Genomic DNA, 7,565 nt, shown 5'->3' on the forward strand with positions numbered 1-7,565 from the left:
CTAGGTTTAGAAAATAAAAATGTTCTAAACAGATAAACAGGAAGCATCGCGTTTTGATTTGTACTGTTTTCCAGGCCATAAACCCCTAATATCCCCCGACGTTTCATTAAGAGCCCCCGTGGTAGCCGGCGTGTCTGCTGTGGCTTGAACAGATTGCTGCAAAAATGCTATCCGAGCTGCAGACCCGATCTTTCACAATGTTTTACATGGGCGCTAAATGGGGGAGAAGTCTGATCAATCACGAACAGAGCTCTCGTTTAGGGGGAAAGTAAATGCTAGGGTTAAATGAACAATATCTATCATTCTGCACAGCAGTTCTCCCAATCAAAAAAAAAAAAAAAAAAAAAAAAAAGAAAAAAGAAAAAGAAAAAAAAACCATAGGCAAAGAGCATTTATTAGAGTGAGAGGAAAAAAATAAAATAAAAACAGCAACAAACACATGCAACCGTATCCTTCGACTTTCAGAAAACGGGGAGGATTTGTGTTGTGAATAATAACTTCAGTGAAATAAATGTTCAAATTATGTTGGAAAATTGTTCATTTGGACTCCTAGCCTTTTGCAATCTCCAAAGCTAATAATACTCCAGCTTATGAAATCCCTTACTAATCTATCAAAGACTCTTCATCTGTTGTCATACTCATTCCCCCAGTGGCCCCCCCGGAGGCTTTCCCAATGATCAGCCAGAATCGAAGGCACTAGATGGGATGCTTTTCTTTGATGATTTCTGTTCTGTGCCTGCAAGGGAGAGGAAAAAGCCCTAGGTAAGAACTCAGCCACCCCGAAGTGCGTTCTAGGCTAGGCTGAGACGCCTTTGACAAATTATTAAAACACTCTGTGAGCCTCGATTTATTTATCTGTAAAATGGGACTAATGCCCTCTGCCTCCTGCCACCTAGGTTCCTATAAATTCATCTATTTCCATTTGATGACCGTTTACCAAGAACCCCTTATGCATCAAGACGGTGCTGGGCAAGGAGGAAGGTGTCGCCCCCGCCCTCTTGCTCCCATGCAGAGCAAAGGAAGCCAGTGACTGCACACTGTGGTAAGCCCTAGAATAGCCAGAGACACTTCTTTAAAAGCACCCAGGAGGCACCTGGGGGCCAGAAAGAGCTTCTGTTAGCAAGGGATCTCTAAATGAATTGTTGAAGAACAAGTCAGGGGGGATGGGGGTAGAATGGAAGCTATTATCACTGCAAGGAAGACAAAAGGTACTGGAAGCATCTTTGCATGGCCACATCCTGAGATTCCAGGAGGGGAGGCAGGAGCCCTGGGAAGGAAGGAGAGCTAAGCAGGACCCAGTCAAGGGCCTCCTGGTTCTGCTACAGGGTTTGGACTTAACCTTGAAGGCAATGGGGAGGCCACAGAAGGGTTTCTGTTGGAGGAGGTGGCCTGACTGTTTCGGAAGGCTATCCCCACCCACAACAGCTGCCAGGCAGAGGAGTTAAAGGGGAGGCTGGAGGCAGGGAGACCTGAAGGCCGGGAGAGGGGCTCAGCTGCAGAAGCAGGAGAAAGGGAGTGGGGAGGAGGGAGAGCAGACCTGCAGGAGCACAGCATGGACAGGACAGCCTGATTACTGCTCCGTGGGGAAAGAGAGGAAGGTATGCCAAAGGATGCTAGGTCCTGGCTTGGACAGAAGGGCAGACGCTGGTTCTGCGCACTGAGAGAAAGAATGCTTGACTGTGGTGCCCAGCACAAGGTAAGGTACACAGTAGGTGCTCACTCTTTGCTAAGTCAAAGCAGAATCCTTCTTCTCCTAGCTTTCTTCTCCTCCTACCTCTGTAACCTCCTCCTCCTGTTGCCCCCCCCCACCGCCCCAACCCTCATCCTGCACATCACTGCCTGGTAAATCTTCTTAAAACACCAATTTGTCTGTCAGATTTAAATGGCTCATTTAAATGGCTCAGGATTTCCCCAGGCACCACTCAAAGCCCCTCCGCTCAGGCTCTCTAATCCAGCTCCCCCACACCAAGCCGCCTTCGATCTACACTGCTTCAGCCAAGCTGTCCAGACTGGGGCCCCTTGACCTGTTGGCCTCTAGTCTTTATTCAGGCTATGCTCCCTCCCCAGAGCACCCACCTCGCCTCTCCTTTCTTTTCTGCCACTGCATATTCAAATCAGAGAATCACGGTGGAGACCAGGAAAAGAGAAGGAAATTCCCTCCGTACTCCTGTTACTTCTGTTCATTCAAGACAGGCTTAATTCTTTGACATCCAGGCGACTCACAGGGTCTGTGGTTAAGGAAGTTATGAAAGAGGAGAAATGAGAGGTAAGTTTGTCTAGATAATAAATAAATTGGCTAATCAGATGTGTCTTAACACAGCTTCCTGGCACATTCCAGACATTCAGAGTCCTTTTGATTTTTGAGATGCGTTTTTAAAGCATGAGTGGATTATGATGGGGGGGCAGGGTTTTTTTTTTTTTTTTTATAGGACCTAAACTGTAAAAACTGCTATTCCCGATCTTACCACAAATGAACCCACTTTAGTATGTCCCGCTGGGAAATGAAGGCAATTGCTTTATGCCTGGGAATTACCAAGATTTACGTGAAAGTGTTACCTCACACTCTGTGGGAAATAAGTCTAAATGAAAAGGAAGACAATTAGCCCCAAAGTGCCAACTTCGACAGTGTTGGTTGGCTGGTTGGTTGATTCTGAAAGCCCATTTTTATTTCTAGAATCAAAAGTTGCAAAAAAAAAAAAAAACCCCAAGAAAACCAGCAAACAAGACCCCCAGTAGCTGTGTGGTCCACAGATGAGAAGCCCCTGGGGCAAACACAGGCAGGGTAACTTTGAACAGTGCCCATCCCTGTGTTTGATCCCCTCTCAGAACTCTGCGAAGGGCAGCCCCCTGGACAAATTGAAATCCCTCGGGCCAAGAAAGCTACAGAGCTTTCTCCGTCCATTGCCCTTCTCCAACTTAGGGTGTCTGAGCCATTGCTTTATTCTAATCATCCTTGCAATTCTACTGCGCCTTGCAATTCTATTCTGTGTCCCCAGGAAACTCACTCTTCACACACCTCAATAACATTGTCAAATCTCTTCTATTCTCTGCAAATTATAATTTCCTAATTACCAGCCCCACGACCTTATAGCATTGGACCTCAATGCCTAATTCTCCAAGGATTTAGAGGCTACTCAATGAAAATTCTCTCCTCCTCTAGAAATCAACACATACACACACACACACACACACACACATGCACACGCACACACACACTCAAACACAAACACACACACCTGTCTCCACTGGCCCCATCCTTCACCTTGAGTCTGGTGAATCCCACCTTTCCCTCCTTCTCAGAACCTTACACTTTCATACACCTCCTCTCTCCTGTGTTTTTAGTCACCTTCTCTTAACTGAACCCTTCCCTTTGGCTTTCTTTTCCCATTGTAGAGTATCACTAGAGTAAAAAATTAGGATGGTGGTTGTCTCCCATATCCTGCTTGGAGAATAATTGCATCAATAAGGACCTATCCTATGTTGTCCATAAATCCTCAATAGAATGAAGAATATGATTCAGTAGAGTTTTTAACACTTGTGATTATAGAAGTGTTCAAATGTACTCAAGAGCAGAGAAACTAGTGTAAGGAACTTCCACTTAGCCATCACCCAGCCTCAGCAACTGTCACGAGTTTATGAACATATTTTAGAGTCAATCTTAGGTATCAAGATGCAACTCCAGATGAAAAGAAATTTCAAAAAACATTATATCCATCCATTATCATAGCTAGATAATGGACAGTGATCCCTTAATATCATCTAATATCCAGTCCATATTCCATTTTCCCAAGTGTCACAAGATGTCTTTGTAAGTTGGGTTGTTCAAAATCAGGATTCAGTCAGGATGCCCATATTGTATCTTATTGTTGTGTTTCAAGTTGTTTTTATCCCGTAGCAGTCTCCTTGCCTTTATTTTTTTCTAAATATTTATTTCTTGGGCCATTTGTTACAAAGATTATCTCAAATTCTTGATTTGGTTGATCATATCCTTACAGTGTTGATAACTTGTGTCTGTATACCTCACATTTCTGGTAAACTGGTAATTACATCAAAAGATTTCATTAGATTTGGGTTCAGTCTTATTTTTAGTAAAAGTACTTCAGAGGTTAGAGTTTTTAAACATGACACAATAGAGACCACTTTTAGAAAAACTCTCTTTTATATCATATCCTCTTCTAACTATAAACTTTTCTATCTCCTCCTCATCTACAGTTAAACATTTACCAAAAGCATCTCGTTCACTTGTTTAACTTTTTTTAGCTTCTACCCACTTTTTATCCCACTCAGATCTGGCTTCTGCCCTTGTTGCTCCTAGAAACAGTAATGACCTCTATACCATCAAATCAGAGACTTTTTTTTTTTTTCAATTCCTATTTTGTTCCAGTATAAAACTTAGGAGCTTAAAATAAGAATTTATTTTTATCTTTCCCGATCTTGTGGATTGACTGAGAACAGCTAGGCAGTTCTCACTTGGGGTCTCTCCAAGGGCTGAAGTCATCTTCACGTTCAAGATGGCTTCTTTCCTGATATGGCTGATTCCCAGGCTAGAATAGCTAGATTAACTGGGGTCTGGCCAGTATTTCTCTCTCTGCTTGGTCTCTCTCTCTCTCTCTCGCCCGTCTCCTTCCATGAGTCATTTTCACAGTTAGTTTGGGCTTCTTCACAACATGATGGTCTAAGAGCAAAATGACTTCTTACATGAAGTCATGACTGGCCTTCTTCTGAACAAGCCTTTCAAGAGACCAAGGTGGACACTGTAAGGATTCACATGACTTAACCTCAAAAATCACATAGTGCCCCTTCCGTGCAGTTTATCGGTTGAACTGGGCCACCCCTCATTCAATGTGAAGGACACCACACAAAGGTATGAATTTCAGGAGGCATCACTCATTGGGGGACCATCTTGGGAGACTAGTTGTCATACTTCTTTGACTTTTCAACAGTTATCAGAACCGTTGTGAACTATCTATTTTCTGAAATACTTTATTCTCTTGTTCCCATAACACATCACATTTCTATTCTCTTTCTGCCTCTCTGACAAAAGTCTCTCCATGGTCTTTGCATGCCTCATCTTCCTCTGCCCTTTTCCTCCAGGCCCGGCCCTAAGCCTCTTCTCTTCTAAGTCTCTTCTCTCCCAAAGCCATTTCATTGTCCACAGTTTTTACTAATTCCTAAAATGTGCATGATGAGAATGTTAACTACTCCAACCCCATCTATCCTCTGAGCACCATCCTCCACCTTCTTGAAACTTCCCCTTGAATATCCGAAAGTACATCCAACTTAACATGTCCAGCTGAACTCTGAATGGACCTCTGCCCCCAACTGGGGGACCTCTTCCAGCATTTTCTATATCATCTAATGGAACCACCATTTCCTCTTTTTGCACAGAAACCTGAGGCTCATCCTCAATGTCTGTCTGTCTCTGTCTCTCTCTCCTTTATTGGCTCTATTCATCCTTTCACCAAAACATTATTTCTAGAATATTTCTGCCCCATCTTCCCCACCTCTATCTCCATTATCACCACCTACTATCCAGACTACCATTCACAAATGTCACCTCTAGGGCTCTCCCTTGAAGAGGGTGAGATCCAGGGCAATGCAAGCAAGTGCAGAGTTCATTGAAAATGCTGGCCCTTGAGAGGAGGCCATTCTGCATAGGCATCTTTTATGATCCCCTGAGATATTCTTAAAAATAGCAACATCAAAATTGAATTTCAGGGATACCTAGGTGGCTCAGTTGGTTAAGCATCTGCCTTCGGCTCAGGTCATTATCCCAGGGTGCTGGGACTGAGTCCCTCGTTGGGCTCCTTCTTCTCCATCTTGTCCCTCTGTCTGCTCCTCACCCTGCTCATGCACACTGCCTCTCTAACAAATAAATAAAATCTTTTAAAAAACTGAATTTTAGTGATGTTGATTAAATGATCTTCATTCTGCAGCTTCCCAAACTGTGTAGGGCTGAGAAAGATCCTCTGTATTTTCTACCCAAGTGAAAGGCCTGCTAATTGGTCTCCTTGCATCTACTCCTGCCTCTTTAGAATTTCTTCGTGCAGCAGCAAAAGTAACCTTTGGATCATGCACTCTGCTCAAAATTCTCTAATGACTTCTAATCGATCTTGGGATAAAGGCAGAGAAAAAACAATTCTTAACATAACCTCCAAAAATCAAGAAGAGACATGGTCTCTTGTTTCTTGCTATGACATTATGACCACAAGTAAGAGACACTTGAACTCAATCTCAATTGAACAATAAGAAATTTCAGGAATTACATACCCCACGTAACCGGAAGTCCTGCGGTAGAGTGGCCTTCGGGGAACATTGATTCGGCACCTCAGCCTTTATCAAGGGGAAAGGTTCTCATGTGTCCGCTCCACCATCCTTGGAGCCGGCTCCATCTTCAGGAGGAGAAGACGACTGCAGCTGCCCCCCACTTCCCATCTAGATTTGACAAAACTCAGAGGAACAATTAAGGACCATCTTTTCTTTTGACTCACTCTTAGGAGCAAGGTAACTTTCCTTGGAAGTCCACGGGAAACTTTCCTTCTCTTCTCAGTTGCAAGAATCAGGGCACAAGTCTAAGGGAGTGACCCCTTTACACTGGGAGTGAAGTTAGTGTCCCCGAAGGCAGAGCACTGTGTTGGGGGTTGTCTGCATTCCTGAACAAAATGGGGATTCTGTTGGGAAGGAACAGAGGTGTAGGGGATGCTGGGTGGGGTCTCCATTCTGATCTCACTCCAAGTTCCCCTGATCCTCTCCACTGCGGCTACAGGAAACGTCTTTCACATCCTTGTCTGTACCTGCTTCCTTTTTGTCAGTCTTCTTACATGCTCTCACTTGATCCTTCCCCCTGGGTAAATTCAAAGTATCCTTCCGATCTCAGCTAAAGCATTACTTCCCTTTGGATTCATCCCTGCCTTCTGCAAGAAGATCAAATCTTCCTGTTACATAAATGCTCTTAGAATCGTGCACTTCTCCCTTGTAACCTTCGCCACTGCTGCACTTCTGCATTGATTTCTGTGATTAAACCATCACTAGTTCTCCCCTGAAACATTTCAGACCGAAAGCAGGGACTATGTCTGATTTTGTTCACTACTGGATCATCAGTGCCTAAGACAATGTCTGACACATAACAAAACCACCAAAACACAGAACTTAAAACATCGTGGACTGTATGAAGGAAGGAGCTTGAAATCAAAGGGAATGATTTTTGTAAAATCTGTAGTCCAAAATGGAAATCTTCTGCGAGTGAAAGGGGGGTTTGCTTAACTGGTAAACCAAGACAACTGGGTGAACCAAGATTTCATGGAACCTGGTTCCATGAAAACCAGGAACTATGTTGACCCTCTTTGTCCCTCCACATTGTCTAGAGTCTTTCCAATACTTCTGTTGTTGTTGTTGCTGTTGTTTGTGGGTGTTTCTTTTTGTTCGTTCGTTTCAAGATTTTCCAATCCTTCTTAAGGAAGGAATAGGACGTGCGTTTCCAAAAGACCACACTGGGATACCTATTCTGCAACTCCCGAGAAGACCTTATTTTTCCTGGTTTATGTTTGTGAACCTTTGGGGACACA

General features: G+C 43.7%; 1 long non-coding RNA gene across 1 annotated transcript; it reads right to left on the minus strand.

The window, feature by feature from the left end:
- Nucleotides 1–376: 376 nt before the first annotated feature.
- On the minus strand, nt 377–7,205 carry LOC131810936 (uncharacterized). The gene is made up of 3 exons (XR_009345775.1): nt 6,271–7,205; nt 2,077–2,228; nt 377–736 (listed from the first exon to the last, which is right to left on the minus strand). It is a non-coding gene; the product is annotated as an uncharacterized LOC131810936 (long non-coding RNA).
- Between the last annotated feature and the right edge of the window lie 360 nt (nt 7,206–7,565).

Source organism: Mustela lutreola, chromosome 1 (assembly GCF_030435805.1).
Source record: "Mustela lutreola isolate mMusLut2 chromosome 1, mMusLut2.pri, whole genome shotgun sequence".
Taxonomy (NCBI): Eukaryota; Metazoa; Chordata; class Mammalia; order Carnivora; family Mustelidae; genus Mustela; species Mustela lutreola.